Source organism: Hydractinia symbiolongicarpus, chromosome 13 (genome assembly GCF_029227915.1).
Source record: "Hydractinia symbiolongicarpus strain clone_291-10 chromosome 13, HSymV2.1, whole genome shotgun sequence".
NCBI lineage: Eukaryota > Metazoa > Cnidaria > Hydrozoa > Anthoathecata > Hydractiniidae > Hydractinia > Hydractinia symbiolongicarpus.
The window spans coordinates 17,347,140-17,368,708 of NC_079887.1; positions in this window are offsets into that span (position 1 = coordinate 17,347,140).

The following is a 21,569-nucleotide window of genomic DNA, read 5'->3' on the forward strand; positions in this document are numbered from 1 at the left end:
ATGGTAACCTGCGCAGGCACGTGGAACTTCGTGATTTACGTGTGAGGCCTTTAATAGGCATCAAAAAGGCATATTACAACGTTCAGAGGCCTGTGCGCGTAGTTGACTGTGTTATAAAGACATGGCGTAATGGAAAATGACTTGATACGCCGTAGTCTATTGAGAGTGGTAGGATTAGACCAATGGTAACCTGCGCAGGCACTTGGAACCACGTGATTTACGTGTAAGGCCTTTATTAGGCGTAAAAAGCCCATATTATGGCCTTTGGAGGCATTTGCGCGAAGTTTACTGTGTTTTAAAGACATGGCGCAGTGGAAAACGACTTGGGACGTCGTAGTCTATTGAAATTTGAAGGACTAGACCAATGGCAACATGCGCAGGCACGTGGAACTACGTGATTTATGTATAGGGCCTTTATTTGGCAACAAAAGGCCATATTACAGCGTTTAGAGGCCTGTAAGCGTAGTTGACTGTGTTTTAAAGACATGACGCAATGGAAAGCAATTTGGGACGACGTAGTCCATTGAGAGTGAAAGGATTAGACCAATGGTAAATAGTGCAGGCACGTGGAACCACGTGATTTACGTGTAAGACCTTTATTAGGCATCAAAAGGCCATATTACAGCGTTTAGAGACCTGTGCGCGTAGTTGAGTGTGTTTTAAAGACATGGCGTAATGGAAAATGACTTGATACGTCGTAGTCTATTGAGAGTGGAAGGATTAGACCAATGGTAAACAGCACAGGCACGTGGAACCACGTGAATTACGGGTAAGGCCTTCATTAGGAATCAAAAGGCCATACTACAGCATTTAGAGGCCTGTGCGCGTAGTGGACCCTGTTTTAAAGACATGGTGTAATGGAAAATGACTTGGGACGGGAAAATCCATTAGGATTGGAAGGATTAGCCCAATGGTAAAAAGCGCAGGCACGTGGAACCACGTGATTTACGGCTCATTGGAAAACCATTTGGGACGTGGTAAATGATTGAGAGTTGAAGGACTAGAACAATGGTAACCTGCGCAGGCACGTGGAACTCCGTGATTTACGTGTAAGGCCTTTATTAGGCATCAAAAAGGCATATTACAAGGTTCAGAGGCCTGTGCGCGTAGTTGACTGTGTTATAAAGCCATGGCGCAAAGGAAAACGACTTGGGAAGTCGTAGTCCATTGAGAGGGAAAGGATTAGACCAATGGTAAACAGCGCAGGCACGTGGAACCACGTGATTTACGTATAAGGCCCTTACTAGGTGTCAAAACGACATATTACGGCCTTTAGAGGTTTGTAAGCGTAGTTGACGGTGATATCAGGCCATGGAGATTTGGAAAACCATTTGGGACGTGGTAAATGATTGAGAGTTGAAGGACTAGACCAATGGTAACCTGCGCAGGCACGTGGAACTACGTGATTTATGTATAGGGCCTTTATTTGGCGTCAAAAGGCCATATTACGGCTCTTAGAGGCCTGGTACGTAGTTGACGGTGTTATAAAGCCATGGCGCAATGGAAAACGACTTGGCAAATTGTAGTCCATTGAAAGGGAAAGGATTAGATCAATGGTAAATAGCACAGGCACGTGGAACCACGTGATTTACGTGAAAGGCCTTTATTAGGCTTAAAAAGCCCATATTACAGCGTTTAGATACCTGTGCACGTAGTTGACGGTGTTATAAGGCCACGGGGAAATGGAAAAGGACTTGGGACATCGTAGTCAAATGAGAGTATAAGGATTAGACCAATGGTAAATAGCACAGGCACGTGGAACCACGTGATTTACGTGTAAGACCTTTATTAGGCATCAAAAGGCCATATTACGGCCCTTAGAGGCCTGTTACGTAGTTGACGGTGTTATAAAGCCATGGCGCAATGGAAAACGACTTGGCAATTCGTAGTCCATTGAAAGGGAAAGGATTAGATCAATGGTAAATAGCACAGGCACGTGGAACCACGTGATTTACGTGAAAAGCCTTTATTAGGCTTAAAAAGCCCATATTACAGCGTTTAGAGGTCTGTAAGCGTAGTTGACTGTGTTTTAAAGACATGGCGCAATGGAAAACGTCTTGGGACGTCGTAGTCTATTGAAATTTGAAGGACTAGACCAATGGTAACCTGCGCAGGCACGAGGAACTACGTGATTTATGTGTAAGGCCTTTATTAAGCAACAAAAGGCCATATTACAGCGTTTAGAGGCCTGTAAGCGTAGTTGACTGTGTTTTAAAGACATGACGCAATGGAAAGCAATTTGGGACGTCGTAGTCAATTGAGAGTGAAAGGATTAGACCAATGGTAAATAGCACAGGCACGTGGAACCACGTGATTTACGTGTAAGGCTTTTATTAGGCATTAAAACAACATATTATAGTCTTTAGAGGCCTGTACACGTAGTTGACGGTGTTGTAAAGACATGGCGCAATGGAACTCGACTTGGGACTCGCAGTCTATTGAGATTAGAAGGATTAGACCAATTGTAACCTGCGAATGGCACGCGAAAACACGTGATTTTCGTGTAAGGCCTTTATTAGGCGTAAAAAGGCCATATTACAACGTTTAGATGCCTGTGCACGTAGTTCACGGTGTTATAAGGCCATGGCGCAATGGAAAACGACTTGGGACGTCGTAGTCTATTGAGAGTGGAAGAATTAGACTAACCTGCGCATGGCACCTGGAACCACGTAATTTACGTGTAAGACCCTTACTAGGTGTCAAAAGGACATATTACGGCCTTTAGAGGTTTGTAAGCGTAGTTCACGGTGATACCAGGCCATGGCGCTTTGGAAAACCATTTGGGACGTGGTAAATGATTGAGAGTTGAAGGACTAGACCAATGGTAACCTGCGCAGGCACGTGGAACTCCGTGATTTACGTGTAAGGCCTTTATTACGCATCAAAAAACCATATTACAGCGTTTAGAGACCTGTGCGCGTAGTTGACTGTGTTTTAAAGACTTTGTGTAATGGAAAATGACTTGATACGTCGTAGTCTATTGAGAGTGGAAGGATTAGACCAATGGTAACCTGCGCAGGCACGTGGAACCACGTGATTTACGTGTAAGGCCTTTATTAGGCGTAAAAAGCCCATATTATGGCCTTTAGAGGCCTGTGCACGTAGTTGACGGTGTTATAAGGCCACGGGGAAATGGAAAAGGACTTGGGACGTCGTAGTCAAATGAGAGTATAAGGATTAGACCAATGGTAAATAGCACAGGCACGTGGAACCACGTGATTTACGTGTAAGACCTTTATTAGGCATCAAAAGGCCATATTACGGCCCTTAGAGGCCTGTTACCTAGTTGACGGTGTTATAAAGCCATGGCGCAATGGAAAACGACTTGGCAATTCGTAGTCCATTGAAAGGGAAAGGATTAGATCAATGGTAAATAGCACAGGCACGTGGAACCACGTGATTTACGTGAAAGGCCTTTATTAGGCTTAAAAAGCCCATATTACGGCCCTTAGAGGCCTGTTACGTAGTTGACGGTGTTTTAAAGACATGGCGCAATGGAAAACGTCTTGGGACGTCGTAGTCTATTGAAATTTGAAGGACTAGACCAATGGTAACATGCGCAGGCACGTGGAACTACGTGATTTATGTATAGGGCCTTTATTAAGCAACAAAAGGTTATATTACAGCGTTTAGAGGCCTGTAAGCGTAGTTGACTGTGTTTTAAAGACATGACGCAATGGAAAGCAATTTGGGACGTCGTAGTCCATTGAGAGTGAAAGGATTAGACCAATGGTAAATAGCGCAGGCACGTGGAACCACGTGATTTACGTGTAAGACCTTTATTAGGCATCAAAAGGCCATACTACAGCATTTAGAGGCCTGTGCGCGTAGTGGACCCTGTTTTAAAGACATGGTGTAATGGAAAATGACTTGGGACGGGAAAAACCATTAGGAATGGAAGGATTAGCCCAATGGTAAACAGCGCAGGCACGTGGAACCACGTGATTTACGGCTCATTGGAAAACCATTTGGGACGTGGTAAATGATTGAGAGTTGAAGGACTAGACCAATGGTAACCTGCGCAGGCACGTGGAACTCCGTGATTTACGTGTAAGGCCTTTATTAGGCGTAAAAAGGCCATATTTCGGCCTTTAGAGGCCTGTACACGTTGTTGACGTTGTTATAAAGCCATGGCGCAATGGAAAACGACTTGGGACGTCGTAGTCTATTAGGACTGGAAGGATTAGAACAATGGTAAACAGCGCAGGCACGTGAAACCTGTGATTTACGTGAAGTCCTTTATTAGGCGTAAAAAGATCATATTACAGCATTTAGAGGCCTATAACCGTAGTTGACGCTGTTGAAAAGCCATGCCGCAATGGAAAACGGCATGGAAAGTCGTAGTCCATTGAGAGTGGAAGAATTACACCAATGGTAGCCTGCGCAGGCACGTGGAACCACGTGATTTACGTGTAAGGCTTTTATTAGGCTTCAAAAGGCCATATTAAACTCTTTACAGGCCTGTGCGCGTAGTTGACTATATTTTAATGACATGACGCAATGGAAAACGCCTTGGGACGTCGTAGTCCATTGAAAGTGGAAGGATTACAACAATGGTAACCTGCGCAGGCACTTGGAACCACGTGATTTATGTCCAAGGCTTTTATTAAGCATCAAAAGGCAATATTACAGTCTTTACAAGCCTGTGCGCGTAGTTGACTGTGTTATAAAGCCATGGCGCAAAGGAAAACGACTTGGGAAGTCGTAGTCCATTGAGAGTGGAATGATTAGACCAATGGTAAACAGCGCAGGCACGTGGAACCACGTGATTTACGTGTAAGGCCTTTATTAGGCATCAAAAGGCCATATTACAGCGTTTAGAGACCTGTGGGCGTAGTTGACTGTGTTTTAAAAACATGGCGTAATGGAAAACGACTTGGGACGTCGTAGTCTATTGAAATATGAAGGACTAGACCAATGGTAACCTGCGCAGGCACGTGGAACTACGTGATTGATGTGTATGGCCTTTATTAGGCAACAAAAGGCGATATTACAGCGTTTAGAGGCCTGTAAGCGTAGTTGACTGTGTTTTAAAGACATGATGCAATGGAAAGCGATTTGGGACGTCGTAGTCCATTGAGAGTGAAAGGATTAGACCAATGGTAAATAACACAGGCACGTGGAACTACGTGATTTACCTGTAAGGCCTTTATTAGGCATCAAAAGGCCATATTACAACGTTTAGAGGCCTGTGCGCGTAGTTGACTCTGTTTTACAGACATGGTGTAATGGAAGAAGGCTTGGGACGGGAAAATCCATTAAGAGTGGAAGGATTAGCCCAATGGTAAACAGCGCAGGCACGTGGAACTACGTGATTTACGTGTAAGGCTTTTATTAGGCATTAAAACAACATATTATAGTCTTTAGAGGCCTGTACACGTAGTTGACGGTGTTGTAAAGACATGGCGTAATGGAACTCGACTTGGGACGTCGTAGTCAAATGAGAGTAGAAGGATTAGATCAATGGTAACCTGCGCAGGTACGTGGAACCACGTGATTTATGTGTAGGGCCTTTATTTGGCGTCAAAAAGCCAAATTACGGCCTTTAGAGGCCTGTTACGTAGTTGACGGTGTTATAAAGCCGTGGCGCAATGGAAAACGACTTGGGAATTCGTAGTCCATTGAGAGGGAAAGGATTAGATCAATGGTAAATAGCACAGGCACGTGGAACCACGTGATTTACGTGTAAGGCTTTTATTAGGCTTCAAAAGGCCATATTAAACTCTTTACAGGCCTGTGCGCGTAGTTGACTATATTTTAATGACATGACGTAATGGAAAACGCCTTGGGACGTCGTAGTCCATTGAAAGTGGAAGGATTACAACAATGGTAACCTGCGCAGGCACTTGGAACCACGTGATTTATGTCCAAGGCTTTTATTAAGCATCAAAAGGCAATATTACAGTCTTTACAAGCCTGTGCGCGTAGTTGACTGTGTTATAAAGCCATGGCGCAAAGGAAAACGACTTGGGAAGTCGTAGTCCATTCAGAGTGGAATGATTAGACCAATGGTAAACAGCGCAGGCACGTGGAACCACGTGATTTACGTGTAAGGCCTTTATTAGGCATCAAAAGGCCATATTACAGCGTTTAGAGACCTGTGGGCGTAGTTGACTGTGTTTTAAAGACATGGCGTAATGGAAAACGACTTGGGACGTCGTAGTCTATTGAAATATGAAGGACTAGACCAATGGTAACCTGCGCAGGCACGTGGAACTACGTGATTGATGTGTAAGGCCTTTATTAGGCATCAAAAGGCCATATTACAGCGTTTAGAGACCTGTGCGCGTAGTTGACTGTGTTTTAAAGACTTTGTGTAATGGAAAATGACTTGATACGTCGTAGTCTATTGAGAGTGGAAGGATTAGACCAATGGTAACCTGCGCAGGCACGTGGAACCACGTGATTTACGTGTAAGGCCTTTATTAGGCGTAAAAAGCCCATATTATGGCCTTTAGAGGCCTGTGCACGTAGTTGACGGTGTTATAAGGCCACGGGGAAATGGAAAAGGACTTGGGACGTCGTAGTCAAATGAGAGTATAAGGATTAGACCAATGGTAAATAGCACAGGCACGTGGAACCACGTGATTTACGTGTAAGACCTTTATTAGGCATCAAAAGGCCATATTACGGCCCTTAGAGGCCTGTTACCTAGTTGACGGTGTTATAAAGCCATGGCGCAATGGAAAACGACTTGGCAATTCGTAGTCCATTGAAAGGGAAAGGATTAGATCAATGGTAAATAGCACAGGCACGTGGAACCACGTGATTTACGTGAAAGGCCTTTATTAGGCTTAAAAAGCCCATATTACGGCCCTTAGAGGCCTGTTACGTAGTTGACGGTGTTTTAAAGACATGGCGCAATGGAAAACGTCTTGGGACGTCGTAGTCTATTGAAATTTGAAGGACTAGACCAATGGTAACCTGCGCAGGCACGTGGAACTACGTGATTTATGTGTAAGGCCTTTATTAAGCAACAAAAGGTCATATTACAGCGTTTAGAGGCCTGTAAGCGTAGTTGACTGTGTTTTAAAGACATGACGCAATGGAAAGCAATTTGGGACGTTGCAGTCCATTGAAAGGGAAAGGATTAGATCAATGGTAAATAGCACAGGCACGTGGAACCACGTGATTTACGTGAAAGGCCTTTATTAGGCTTAAAAAGCCCATATTACGGCCCTTAGAGGCCTGTTACGTAGTTGACGGTGTTTTAAAGACATGGTGTAATGGAAAATGACTTGGGCCGGGAAAATCCATTAGGAGTGGAAGGATTAGCCCAATGGTAAACAGCGCAGGCACGTGGAACCACGTGATTTACGGCTCATTGGAAAACCATTTGGGACGTGGTAAATGATTGAGAGTTGAAGGACTAGACCAATGGTAACATGCTCAGGCACGTGGAACTACGTGATTTATGTATAGGGCCTTTATTTGGCAACAAAAGGCTATATTACAGCGTTTAGAGGCCTGTAAGCGTAGTTGACTGTGTTTTAAAGACATGACGCAATGGAAAGCAATTTGGGACGTCGTAGTCCATTGAGAGTGAAAGGATTAGACCAATGGTAAATAGCGCAGGCACGTGGAACCACGTGATTTACGTGTAAGACCTTTATTAGGCATCAAAAGGCCATATTACAGCGTTTAGAGACCTGTGCGCGTAGTTGAGTGTGTTTTAAAGACATGGCGTTATGGAAAATGACTTGATATGTCGTAGTCTATTGAGAGTGGAAGGATTAGACCAATGGTAAACAGCACAGGCACGTGGAACCACGTGATTTACGGGTAAGGCCTTCATTAGGAATCAAAAGGCCATACTACAGCATTTAGAGGCCTGTGCGCGTAGTGGACCCTGTTTTAAAGACATGGTGTAATGGAAAATGACTTGGGACGGGAAAAACCATTAGGAATGGAAGGATTAGCCCAATGGTAAACAGCGCAGGCACGTGGAACCACGTGATTTACGGCTCATTGGAAAACCATTTGGGACGTGGTAAATGATTGAGAGTTGAAGGACTAGACCAATGGTAACCTGCGCAGGCACGTGGAACTCCGTGATTTACGTGTAAGGCCTTTATTAGGCGTAAAAAGGCCATATTTCGGCCTTTAGAGGCCTGTACACGTTGTTGACGTTGTTATAAAGCCATGGCGCAATGGAAAACGACTTGGGACGTCGTAGTCTATTAGGACTGGAAGGATTAGAACAATGGTAAACAGCGCAGGCACGTGAAACCTGTGATTTACGTGAAGTCCTTTATTAGGCGTAAAAAGATCATATTACAGCATTTAGAGGCCTATAACCGTAGTTGACGCTGTTGAAAAGCCATGCCGCAATGGAAAACGGCATGGAAAGTCGTAGTCCATTGAGAGTGGAAGAATTACACCAATGGTAGCCTGCGCAGGCACGTGGAACCACGTGATTTACGTGTAAGGCTTTTATTAGGCTTCAAAAGGCCATATTAAACTCTTTACAGGCCTGTGCGCGTAGTTGACTATATTTTAATGACATGACGCAATGGAAAACGCCTTGGGACGTCGTAGTCCATTGAAAGTGGAAGGATTACAACAATGGTAACCTGCGCAGGCACTTGGAACCACGTGATTTATGTCCAAGGCTTTTATTAAGCATCAAAAGGCAATATTACAGTCTTTACAAGCCTGTGCGCGTAGTTGACTGTGTTATAAAGCCATGGCGCAAAGGAAAACGACTTGGGAAGTCGTAGTCCATTGAGAGTGGAATGATTAGACCAATGGTAAACAGCGCAGGCACGTGGAACCACGTGATTTACGTGTAAGGCCTTTATTAGGCATCAAAAGGCCATATTACAGCGTTTAGAGACCTGTGGGCGTAGTTGACTGTGTTTTAAAAACATGGCGTAATGGAAAACGACTTGGGACGTCGTAGTCTATTGAAATATGAAGGACTAGACCAATGGTAACCTGCGCAGGCACGTGGAACTACGTGATTGATGTGTAAGGCCTTTATTAGGCAACAAAAGGCGATATTACAGCGTTTAGAGGCCTGTAAGCGTAGTTGACTGTGTTTTAAAGACATGATGCAATGGAAAGCGATTTGGGACGTCGTAGTCCATTGAGAGTGAAAGGATTAGACCAATGGTAAATAACACAGGCACGTGGAACTACGTGATTTACCTGTAAGGCCTTTATTAGGCATCAAAAGGCCATATTACAACGTTTAGAGGCCTGTGCGCGTAGTTGACTCTGTTTTACAGACATGGTGTAATGGAAAAAGGCTTGGGACGGGAAAATCCAATAAGAGTGGAAGGATTAGCCCAATGGTAAACAGCGCAGGCACGTGGAACTACGTGATTTACGTGTAAGGCTTTTATTAGGCATTAAAACAACATATTATAGTCTTTAGAGGCCTGTACACGTAGTTGACGGTGTTGTAAAGACATGGCGTAATGGAACTCGACTTGGGACGTCGTAGTCAAATGAGAGTAGAAGGATTAGATCAATGGTAACCTGCGCAGGTACGTGGAACCACGTGATTTATGTGTAGGGCCTTTATTTGGCGTCAAAAAGCCAAATTACGGCCTTTAGAGGCCTGTTACGTAGTTGACGGTGTTATAAAGCCGTGGCGCAATGGAAAACGACTTGGGAATTCGTAGTCCATTGAGAGGGAAAGGATTAGATCAATGGTAAATAGCACAGGCACGTGGAACCACGTGATTTACGTGTAAGGCTTTTATTAGGCTTCAAAAGGCCATATTAAACTCTTTACAGGCCTGTGCGCGTAGTTGACTATATTTTAATGAGATGACGTAATGGAAAACGCCTTGGGACGTCGTAGTCCATTGAAAGTGGAAGGATTACAACAATGGTAACCTGCGCAGGCACTTGGAACCACGTGATTTATGTCCAAGGCTTTTATTAAGCATCAAAAGGCAATATTACAGTCTTTACAAGCCTGTGCGCGTAGTTGACTGTGTTATAAAGCCATGGCGCAAAGGAAAACGACTTGGGAAGTCGTAGTCCATTCAGAGTGGAATGATTAGACCAATGGTAAACAGCGCAGGCACGTGGAACCACGTGATTTACGTGTAAGGCCTTTATTAGGCATCAAAAGGCCATATTACAGCGTTTAGAGACCTGTGGGCGTAGTTGACTGTGTTTTAAAGACATGGCGTAATGGAAAACGACTTGGGACGTCGTAGTCTATTGAAATATGAAGGACTAGACCAATGGTAACCTGCGCAGGCACGTGGAACTACGTGATTGATGTGTAAGGCCTTTATTAGGCAACAAAAGGCGATATTACAGCGTTTAGAGGCCTGTAAGCGTAGTTGACTGTGTTTTAAAGACATGATGCAATGGAAAGCAATTTGGGACGTCGTATTCCATTGAGAGTGAAAGGATTAGACCAATGGTAAATAACACAGGCACGTGGAACTACGTGATTTATCTGTAAGGCCTTTATTAGGCATCAAAAGGCCATATTACAACGTTTAGAGGCCTGTGCGCGTAGTTGACTCTGTTTTACAGACATGGTGTAATGGAAAAAGGCTTGGGACGGGAAAATCCATTAAGAGTGGAAGTATTAGCCCAATGGTAAACAGCGCAGGCACGTGAAACTACGTGATTTACGTGTAAGGCTTTTATTAGGCATTAAAACAACATATTATAGTCTTTAGAGGCCTGTACACGTAGTTGACGGTGTTATAAAGCCGTGGCACAATGGAAAACGACTTGGGAATTCGTAGTCCATTGAGAGGGAAAGGATTAGATCAATGGTAAATAGCACAGGCACGTGGAACCACGTGATTTACGTGTAAGGCCTTTGTTAGGCTTCAAAAGGCCATATTACAGCGTTTAGAGGCCTGTGCGCGTTGTTGACTGTGTTATAAAGCCATGGCGCAAAGGAAAACGACTTGGGAAGTCGTAGTCCATTGAGAGTGGAAGAATTACACCAATGGTAGCCTGCGCAGGCACGTGGAACCACGTGATTTACGTGTAAGGCTTTTATTAGGCTTTAAAAGGCCATATTAAACTCTTTACAGGCCTGTGCGCGTAGTTGACTATATTTTAATGACATGACGTAATGGAAAACGCCTTGGGACGTCGTAGTCCATTGAAAGTGGAAGGATTACAACAATGGTAACCTGCGCAAGCACTTGGAACCACGTGATTTATGTCCAAGGCTTTTATTAAGCATCAAAAGGCAATATTACAGTCTTTACAAGCCTGTGCGCGTAGTTGACTGTGTTATAAAGCCATGGCGCAAAGGAAAACGACTTGGGAAGTCGTAGTCCATTCAGAGTGGAATGATTAGACCAATGGTAAACAGCGCAGGCACGTGGAACCACGTGATTTACGTGTAAGGCCTTTATTAGGCATCAAAAGGCCATATTACAGCGTTTAGAGACCTGTGGGCGTAGTTGACTGTGTTTTAAAGACATGGCGTAATGGAAAACGACTTGGGACGTCGTAGTCTATTGAAATATGAAGGACTAGACCAATGGTAACCTGCGCAGGCACGTGGAACTACGTGATTGATGTGTAAGGCCTTTATTAGGCAACAAAAGGCGATATTACAGCGTTTAGAGGCCTGTAAGCGTAGTTGACTGTGTTTTAAAGACATGATGCAATGGAAAGCAATTTGGGACGTCGTAGTCCATTGAGAGTGAAAGGATTAGACCAATGGTAAATAACACAGGCACGTGGAACTACGTGATTTACCTGTAAGGCCTTTATTAGGCATCAAAAGGCCATATTACAACGTTTAGAGGCCTGTGCGCGTAGTTGACTCTGTTTTACAGACATGGTGTAATGGAAAAAGGCTTGGGACGGGAAAATTCATTAAGAGTGGAAGTATTAGCCCAATGGTAAACAGCGCAGGCACGTGAAACTACGTGATTTACGTGTAAGGCTTTTATTAGGCATTAAAACAACATATTATAGTCTTTAGAGGCCTGTACACGTAGTTGACGGTGTTATAAAGCCGTGGCGCAATGGAAAACGACTTGGGAATTCGTAGTCCATTGAGAGGGAAAGGATTAGTCAATGGTAAATAGCACAGGCACGTGGAACCACGTGATTTACGTGTAAGGCCTTTGTTAGGCTTCAAAAGGCCATATTACAGCGTTTAGAGGCCTGTGCGCGTTGTTGACTGTGTTATAAAGCCATGGCGCAAAGGAAAACGACTTGGGAAGTCGTAGTCCATTGAGAGTGGAAGAATTACACCAATGGTAGCCTGCGCAGGCACGTGGAACCACGTAATTTACGTGTAAGGCTTTTATTAGGCTTCAAAAGGCCATATTAAACTCTTTACAGGCCTGTGCGCGTAGTTGACTATATTTTAATGACATGACGCAATGGAAAACGCCTTGGGAATTCGTAGTCCATAGAAAGGGAAAGGATTAGATCAATGGTAAATAGCACAGTCACGTGGAACCACGTGATTTACGTGTAAAGCTTTTATTAGGCATTAAAACAACATATTATAGTCTTTAAAGGCCTGTACACGTAATTGACGGTGTTGTAAAGACATGGCGCAATGGAACTCGACTTGGGACGTCGTAGTCTATTGAGAGTAGAAGGATTAGACCAATTGTAACCTGCGCAAGGCACCTGGAACCACGTGATTTACGTGTAAGGCCCCTACTAGGTGTCAAAAGGACATATTACGGCCTTTAGAGGTTTGTAAGCGTAGTTGACGGTGATATCAGGCCATGGTGCTTTGGAAAACCATTTGGGACGTGGTAAACGATTGAGAGTTGAAGGACTAGACCAATGGTAACCTGCGCAGGCAGGTGGAACTACGTGATTGATGTGAAAGGCCTTTATTAGGCAACAAAAGGCCATATTACAGCGTTTAGAGGCCTGTAAGCGTGGTTGATTGTGTTTTAAAGACATGATGCAATGGAAAGCAATTTGGGACGTCGTAGTCCATTGAGAGTGAAAGGATTAGACCAATGGTAAATAACACAGGCACGTGGAACCACGTGATTTACCTGTAAGGCCTTTATTAGGCATCAAAAGGCCATATTACAACGTTTAGAGGCCTGTGCGCGTAGTTGACTCTGTTTTACAGACATGGTGTAATGGAAAAAGGCTTGGGACGGGAAAATCCATTAAGAGTGGAAGGATTAGCCCAATGATAACCTGCGCAGGCACGTGGAACCACGTGATTTACGTGTAAGGCTTTTATTAGGCATTAAAACAACATATTATAGTCTTTAGAGGCCTGTACACTTAGTTGACGGTGTTGTAAAGACATGGCGTAATGGAACTCGACTTGGGACGTCGTAGTCAAATGAGAGTAGAAGGATTAGATCAATGGTAACCTGGGTAGGTACGTGGAACTACGTGATTTATGTGTAGGGCCTTTATTTAGCGTCAAAAAGCCATATTACGGCCTTTAGAGGCCTGTTACGTAGTTGACGATGTTATAAAGCCATGGCGTAATGGAAAACGACTTGGGAATTCGTAGTCCATTGAGAGGGAAAGGATTAGATCAATGGTAAATAGCACAGGCACGTGGAACCACGTGATTTACGTGTAAGGCCTTTGTTAGGCATCAAAAGGCCATATTACAGCGTTTAGAGGCCTGTGCGCGTAGTTGACTGTGTTATAAAGCCATGGCGCAAAGGAAAACGACTTGGCAAGTCGTAGTCCATTGAGAGAGGAAGAATTAGACCAATGGTAGCCTGCGCAGGCACGTGGAACCACGTGATTTACGTGCAAGGCTTTTATTAATCATCAAAAGGCCATATTACAGTCTTTACAGGCCCGTGCGCGTAGTTAACTGTGTTTTAATGAGATGACGCAATGGAAAACGATTTGGAAAGTCGTAGTCCATTGAGAGTGCAAGGATTAGGCCAATGGTAACCTGCGCAGGCACGAGGTACCACGTGATTATTTTTAAGGCCTTTATTAGGCGTAGAAAGGCCATATTACGGCCTTTAGAGGCCTGTGCGCGTAGTTGACTGTGTTATAAAGCCATGGCGCAAAGGAAAACGACTTGGGAAGTCGTAGTCCATTGAGAGTGGAATGATTAGACCAATGGTAAACAGCGCAGGCACGTGGAACCACGTGATTTACGTGTAAGGCCTTTATTAGGCATCAAAAGGCCATATTACAGCGTTTAGAGACCTGTGGGCGTAGTTGACTGTGTTTTAAAAACATGGCGTAATGGAAAACGACTTGGGACGTCGTAGTCTATTGAAATATGAAGGACTAGACCAATGGTAACCTGCGCAGGCACGTGGAACTACGTGATTGATGTGTAAGGCCTTTATTAGGCAACAAAAGGCGATATTACAGCGTTTAGAGGCCTGTAAGCGTAGTTGACTGTGTTTTAAAGACATGATGCAATGGAAAGCGATTTGGGACGTCGTAGTCCATTGAGAGTGAAAGGATTAGACCAATGGTAAATAACACAGGCACGTGGAACTACGTGATTTACCTGTAAGGCCTTTATTAGGCATCAAAAGGCCATATTACAACGTTTAGAGGCCTGTGCGCGTAGTTGACTCTGTTTTACAGACATGGTGTAATGGAAAAAGGCTTGGGACGGGAAAATCCATTAAGAGTGGAAGGATTAGCCCAATGGTAAACAGCGCAGGCACGTGGAACTACGTGATTTACGTGTAAGGCTTTTATTAGGCATTAAAACAACATATTATAGTCTTTAGAGGCCTGTACACGTAGTTGACGGTGTTGTAAAGACATGGCGTAATGGAACTCGACTTGGGACGTCGTAGTCAAATGAGAGTAGAAGGATTAGATCAATGGTAACCTGCGCAGGTACGTGGAACCACGTGATTTATGTGTAGGGCCTTTATTTGGCGTCAAAAAGCCAAATTACGGCCTTTAGAGGCCTGTTACGTAGTTGACGGTGTTATAAAGCCGTGGCGCAATGGAAAACGACTTGGGAATTCGTAGTCCATTGAGAGGGAAAGGATTAGATCAATGGTAAATAGCACAGGCACGTGGAACCACGTGATTTACGTGTAAGGCTTTTATTAGGCTTCAAAAGGCCATATTAAACTCTTTACAGGCCTGTGCGCGTAGTTGACTATATTTTAATGAGATGACGTAATGGAAAACGCCTTGGGACGTCGTAGTCCATTGAAAGTGGAAGGATTACAACAATGGTAACCTGCGCAGGCACTTGGAACCACGTGATTTATGTCCAAGGCTTTTATTAAGCATCAAAAGGCAATATTACAGTCTTTACAAGCCTGTGCGCGTAGTTGACTGTGTTATAAAGCCATGGCGCAAAGGAAAACGACTTGGGAAGTCGTAGTCCATTCAGAGTGGAATGATTAGACCAATGGTAAACAGCGCAGGCACGTGGAACCACGTGATTTACGTGTAAGGCCTTTATTAGGCATCAAAAGGCCATATTACAGCGTTTAGAGACCTGTGGGCGTAGTTGACTGTGTTTTAAAGACATGGCGTAATGGAAAACGACTTGGGACGTCGTAGTCTATTGAAATATGAAGGACTAGACCAATGGTAACCTGCGCAGGCACGTGGAACTACGTGATTGATGTGTAAGGCCTTTATTAGGCAACAAAAGGCGATATTACAGCGTTTAGAGGCCTGTAAGCGTAGTTGACTGTGTTTTAAAGACATGATGCAATGGAAAGCAATTTGGGACGTCGTAGTCCATTGAGAGTGAAAGGATTAGACCAATGGTAAATAACACAGGCACGTGGAACTACGTGATTTATCTGTAAGGCCTTTATTAGGCATCAAAAGGCCATATTACAACGTTTAGAGGCCTGTGCGCGTAGTTGACTCTGTTTTACAGACATGGTGTAATGGAAAAAGGCTTGGGACGGGAAAATCCATTAAGAGTGGAAGTATTAGCCCAATGGTAAACAGCGCAGGCACGTGAAACTACGTGATTTACGTGTAAGGCTTTTATTAGGCATTAAAACAACATATTATAGTCTTTAGAGGCCTGTACACGTAGTTGACGGTGTTATAAAGCCGTGGCACAATGGAAAACGACTTGGGAATTCGTAGTCCATTGAGAGGGAAAGGATTAGATCAATGGTAAATAGCACAGGCACGTGGAACCACGTGATTTGCGTGTAAGGCCTTTGTTAGGCTTCAAAAGGCCATATTACAGCGTTTAGAGGCCTGTGCGCGTTGTTGACTGTGTTATAAAGCCATGGCGCAAAGGAAAACGACTTGGGAAGTCGTAGTCCATTGAGAGTGGAAGAATTACACCAATGGTAGCCTGCGCAGGCACGTGGAACCACGTGATTTACGTGTAAGGCTTTTATTAGGCTTTAAAAGGCCATATTAAACTCTTTACAGGCCTGTGCGCGTAGTTGACTATATTTTAATGACATGACGTAATGGAAAACGCCTTGGGACGTCGTAGTCCATTGAAAGTGGAAGGATTACAACAATGGTAACCTGCGCAAGCACTTGGAACCACGTGATTTATGTCCAAGGCTTTTATTAAGCATCAAAAGGCAATATTACAGTCTTTACAAGCCTGTGCGCGTAGTTGACTGTGTTATAAAGCCATGGCGCAAAGGAAAACGACTTGGGAAGTCGTAGTCCATTCAGAGTGGAATGATTAGACCAATGGTAAACAGCGCAGGCACGTGGAACCACGTGATTTACGTGTAAGGCCTTTATTAGGCATCAAAAGGCCATATTACAGCGTTTAGAGACCTGTGGGCGTAGTTGACTGTGTTTTAAAGACACGGCGTAATGGAAAACGACTTGGGACGTCGTAGTCTATTGAAATATGAAGGACTAGACCAATGGTAACCTGCGCAGGCACGTGGAACTACGTGATTGATGTGTAAGGCCTTTATTAGGCAACAAAAGGCGATATTACAGCGTTTAGAGGCCTGTAAGCGTAGTTGACTGTGTTTTAAAGACATGATGCAATGGAAAGCAATTTGGGACGTCGTAGTCCATTGAGAGTGAAAGGATTAGACCAATGGTAAATAACACAGGCACGTGGAACTACGTGATTTACCTGTAAGGCCTTTATTAGGCATCAAAAGGCCATATTACAACGTTTAGAGGCCTGTGCGCGTAGTTGACTCTGTTTTACAGACATGGTGTAATGGAAAAAGGCTTGGGACGGGAAAATTCATTAAGAGTGGAAGTATTAGCCCAATGGTAAACAGCGCAGGCACGTGAAACTACGTGATTTACGTGTAAGGCTTTTATTAGGCATTAAAACAACATATTATAGTCTTTAGAGGCCTGTACACGTAGTTGACGGTGTTATAAAGCCGTGGCGCAATGGAAAACGACTTGGGAATTCGTAGTCCATTGAGAGGGAAAGGATTAGTCAATGGTAAATAGCACAGGCACGTGGAACCACGTGATTTACGTGTAAGGCCTTTGTTAGGCTTCAAAAGGCCATATTACAGCGTTTAGAGGCCTGTGCGCGTTGTTGACTGTGTTATAAAGCCATGGCGCAAAGGAAAACGACTTGGGAAGTCGTAGTCCATTGAGAGTGGAAGAATTACACCAATGGTAGCCTGCGCAGGCACGTGGAACCACGTGATTTACGTGTAAGGCTTTTATTAGGCTTCAAAAGGCCATATTAAACTCTTTACAGGCCTGTGCGCGTAGTTGACTATATTTTAATGACATGACGCAATGGAAAACGCCTTGGGAATTCGTAGTCCATAGAAAGGGAAAGGATTAGATCAATGGTAAATAGCACAGTCACGTGGAACCACGTGATTTACGTGTAAAGCTTTTATTAGGCATTAAAACAACATATTATAGTCTTTAGAGGCCTGTACACGTAATTGACGGTGTTGTAAAGACATGGCGCAATGGAACTCGACTTGGGACGTCGTAGTCTATTGAGAGTAGAAGGATTAGACCAATTGTAACCTGCGCAAGGCACCTGGAACCACGTGATTTACGTGTAAGGCCCCTACTAGGTGTCAAAAGGACATATTACGGCCTTTAGAGGTTTGTAAGCGTAGTTGACGGTGATATCAGGCCATGGTGCTTTGGAAAACCATTTGGGACGTGGTAAACGATTGAGAGATGAAGGACTAGACCAATGGTAACCTGCGCAGGCACGTGGAACTACGTGATTGATGTGAAAGGCCTTTATTAGGCAACAAAAGGCCATATTACAGCGTTTAGAGGCCTGTAAGCGTGGTTGATTGTGTTTTAAAGACATGATGCAATGGAAAGCAATTTGGGACGTCGTAGTCCATTGAGAGTGAAAGGATTAGACCAATGGTAAATAACACAGGCACGTGGAACCACGTGATTTACCTGTAAGGCCTTTATTAGGCATCAAAAGGCCATATTACAACGTTTAGAGGCCTGTGCGCGTAGTTGACTCTGTTTCACAGACATGGTGTAATGGAAAAAGGCTTGGGACGGGAAAATCCATTAAGAGTGGAAGGATTAGCCCAATGATAACCTGCGCAGGCACGTGGAACCACGTGATTTACGTGTAAGGCTTTTATTAGGCATTAAAACAACATATTATAGTCTTTAGAGGCCTGTACACTTAGTTGACGGTGTTGTAAAGACATGGCGTAATGGAACTCGACTTGGGACGTCGTAGTCAAATGAGAGTAGAAGGATTAGATCAATGGTAACCTGGGTAGGTACGTGGAACTACGTGATTTATGTGTAGGGCCTTTATTTAGCGTCAAAAAGCCATATTACGGCCTTTAGAGGCCTGTTACGTAGTTGACGGTGTTATAAAGCCATGGCGTAATGGAAAACGACTTGGGAATTCGTAGTCCATTGAGAGGGAAAGGATTAGATCAATGGTAAATAGCACAGGCACGTGGAACCACGTGATTTACGTGTAAGGCCTTTGTTAGGCATCAAAAGGCCATATTACAGCGTTTAGAGGCCTGTGCGCGTAGTTGACTGTGTTATAAAGCCATGGCGCAAAGGAAAACGACTTGCCAAGTCGTAGTCCATTGAGAGAGGAAGAATTAGACCAATGGTAGCCTGCGCAGGCACGTGGAACCACGTGATTTACGTGCAAGGCTTTTATTAATCATCAAAAGGCCATATTACAGTCTTTACAGGCCCGTGCGCGTAGTTAACTGTGTTTTAATGAGATGACGCAATGGAAAACGATTTGGAAAGTCGTAGTCCATTGAGAGTGCAAGGATTAGGCCAATGGTAACCTGCGCAGGCACGAGGTACCACGTGATTTTTTTTAAGGCCTTTATTAGGCGTAGAAAGGCCATATTACGGCCTTTAGAGGCCTGTGCGCGTAGTTGACTGTGTTTTAAGGACATGGCGCAATGGAAAACGACTTGAGACGTCGTAGTCTATTGAGGGTTGAAGGACTAGACCAATGGTAACCTGCGCAGGCACGTGGAAATACGTGATTTATGTGTAAGGCTTTTATTAGGCATCAAAAGGCCATATTACAGTCTTTACAGGCCTGTTCGCGTAGTTGATTGTGTTTTAGTGACATGACGCAATGTAAAAATATTTGGGAATTCGTATTCCATTGAGAGTGGAAGGATTAGACCAATGGTAACCTGCGCAGGCACGTGGAACCACGTGATTTACGTGTAAGGCTTTTATTAGGCTTCAAAAGGCCATATTAAACTCTTTACAGGCCTGTGCGCGTAGTTGACTATATTTTAATGACATGACGCAATGGAAAACGCCTTGGGACGTTGTAGTCCATTGAAAGTGGAAGGATTACAACAATGGTAACCTGCGCAGGCACTTGGAATCACGTGATTTATGTCCAAGGCTTTTATTAAGCATCAAAAGGCAATATTACAGTCTTTACAAGCCTGTGCGCGTAGTTGACTGTGTTATAAAGCCATGGCGCAAAGGAAAACGACTTGGGAAGTCGTAGTCCATTGAGAGTGGAATGATTAGACCAATGGTAAACAGCGCAGGCACGTGGAACCACGTGATTTACGTGTAAGGCCTTTATTAGGCATCAAAAGGCCATATTACAGCGTTTAGAGACCTGTGGGCGTAGTTGACTGTGTTTTAAAGACATGGCGTAATGGAAAACGACTTGGGACGTCGTAGTCTATTGAAATATGAAGGACTAGACCAATGGTAACCTGCGCAGGCACGTGGAACTACGTGATTGATGTGTAAGGCCTTTATTAGGCAACAAAAGGCGATATTACAGCGTTTAGAGGCCTGTAAGCGTAGTTGACTGTGTTTTAAAGACATGATGCAATGGAAAGCAATTTGGGACGTCGTAGTCCATTGAGAGTGAAAGGATTAGACCAATGGTAAATAACACAGGCACGTGGAACTACGTGATTTACCTGTAAGGCCTTTATTAGGCATCAAAAGGCCATATTACAACGTTTAGAGGCCTGTGCGCGTAGTTGACTCTGTTTTACAGACATGGTGTAATGGAAAAAGGCTTGGGACGGGAAAATCCATTAAGAGTGGAAGGATTAGCCCAATGGTAAACAGTGCAGGCACGTGGAACTACGTGATTTACGTGTAAGGCTTTTATTAGGCATTAAAACAACATATTATAGTCTTTAGAGGCCTGTACACGTAGTTGACGGTGTTGTAAAGACATGGCGTAATGGAACTCGAATTGGGACGTCGTAGTCAAACGACTTGGGAATTCGTAGTCCATTGAGAGGGAAAGGATTAGATCAATGGTAAATAGCACAGGCACGTGGAACCACGTGATTTACGTGTAAGGCCTTTGTTAGGCATCAAAAGGCCATATTACAGCGTTTAGAGGCCTGTGCGCGTTGTTGACTGTGTTATAAAGCCATGGCGCAAAGGAAAACGACTTGGGAAGTCGTAGTCCATTGAGAGTGGAAGAATTAGACCAATGGTAGCCTGCGGAGGCACGTGGAACCACGTGATTTACGTGCAAGGCTTTTATTAATCATCAAAAGGCCATATAACAGTCTTTACAGGCCCGTGCGCGTAATTAACTGTGTTTTAATGACATGACGCAATGGAAAACGATTTGGAAAGTGGTAGTCCATTGAGAGTGCAAGGATTAGGCCAATGGTAACCTGTGCAGGCACGAGGAACCACGTGATTATTTTTAAGGCCTTCCTAGGCGTAAAAAGGCCATATTTCGGCCTTTAGAGGCCTGTACACGTAGTTGACTGTGTTTTAAAGACATGGCGCAGTGGAAAACGACTTGGGACGTCGTAGTCTATTGAAATTTGAAGGAATAGACCAATGGTAACCTGCGCAGGCACGTGGAACTACGTGATTTATGTATAGGGCCTTTATTTGGCGTCAAAAGGCCATATTACGGCTCCTAGAGACCTGTTACGTAGTTGACGGTGTTATAAAGCCATGGCGCAATGGAAAACGACTTGGGAATTCGTAGTCCATTGAAAGGGAAAGGATTAGATCAATGGTAAATAGCACAGTCACGTGGAACCACGTGATTTACGTGTAAGGCTTTTATTAGGCATTAAAACAACATATTATAGTCTTTAGAGGCCTGTACACGTAATTGACGGTGTTGTAAAGACATGGCGCAGTGGAAAACGACTTGGGACGTCGTAGTCTATTGAAATTTGAAGGACTAGACCAATGGTAACCTGCGCAGGCACGTGGAACTACGTGATTTATGTATAGGGCCTTTATTTGCGTCAAAAGGC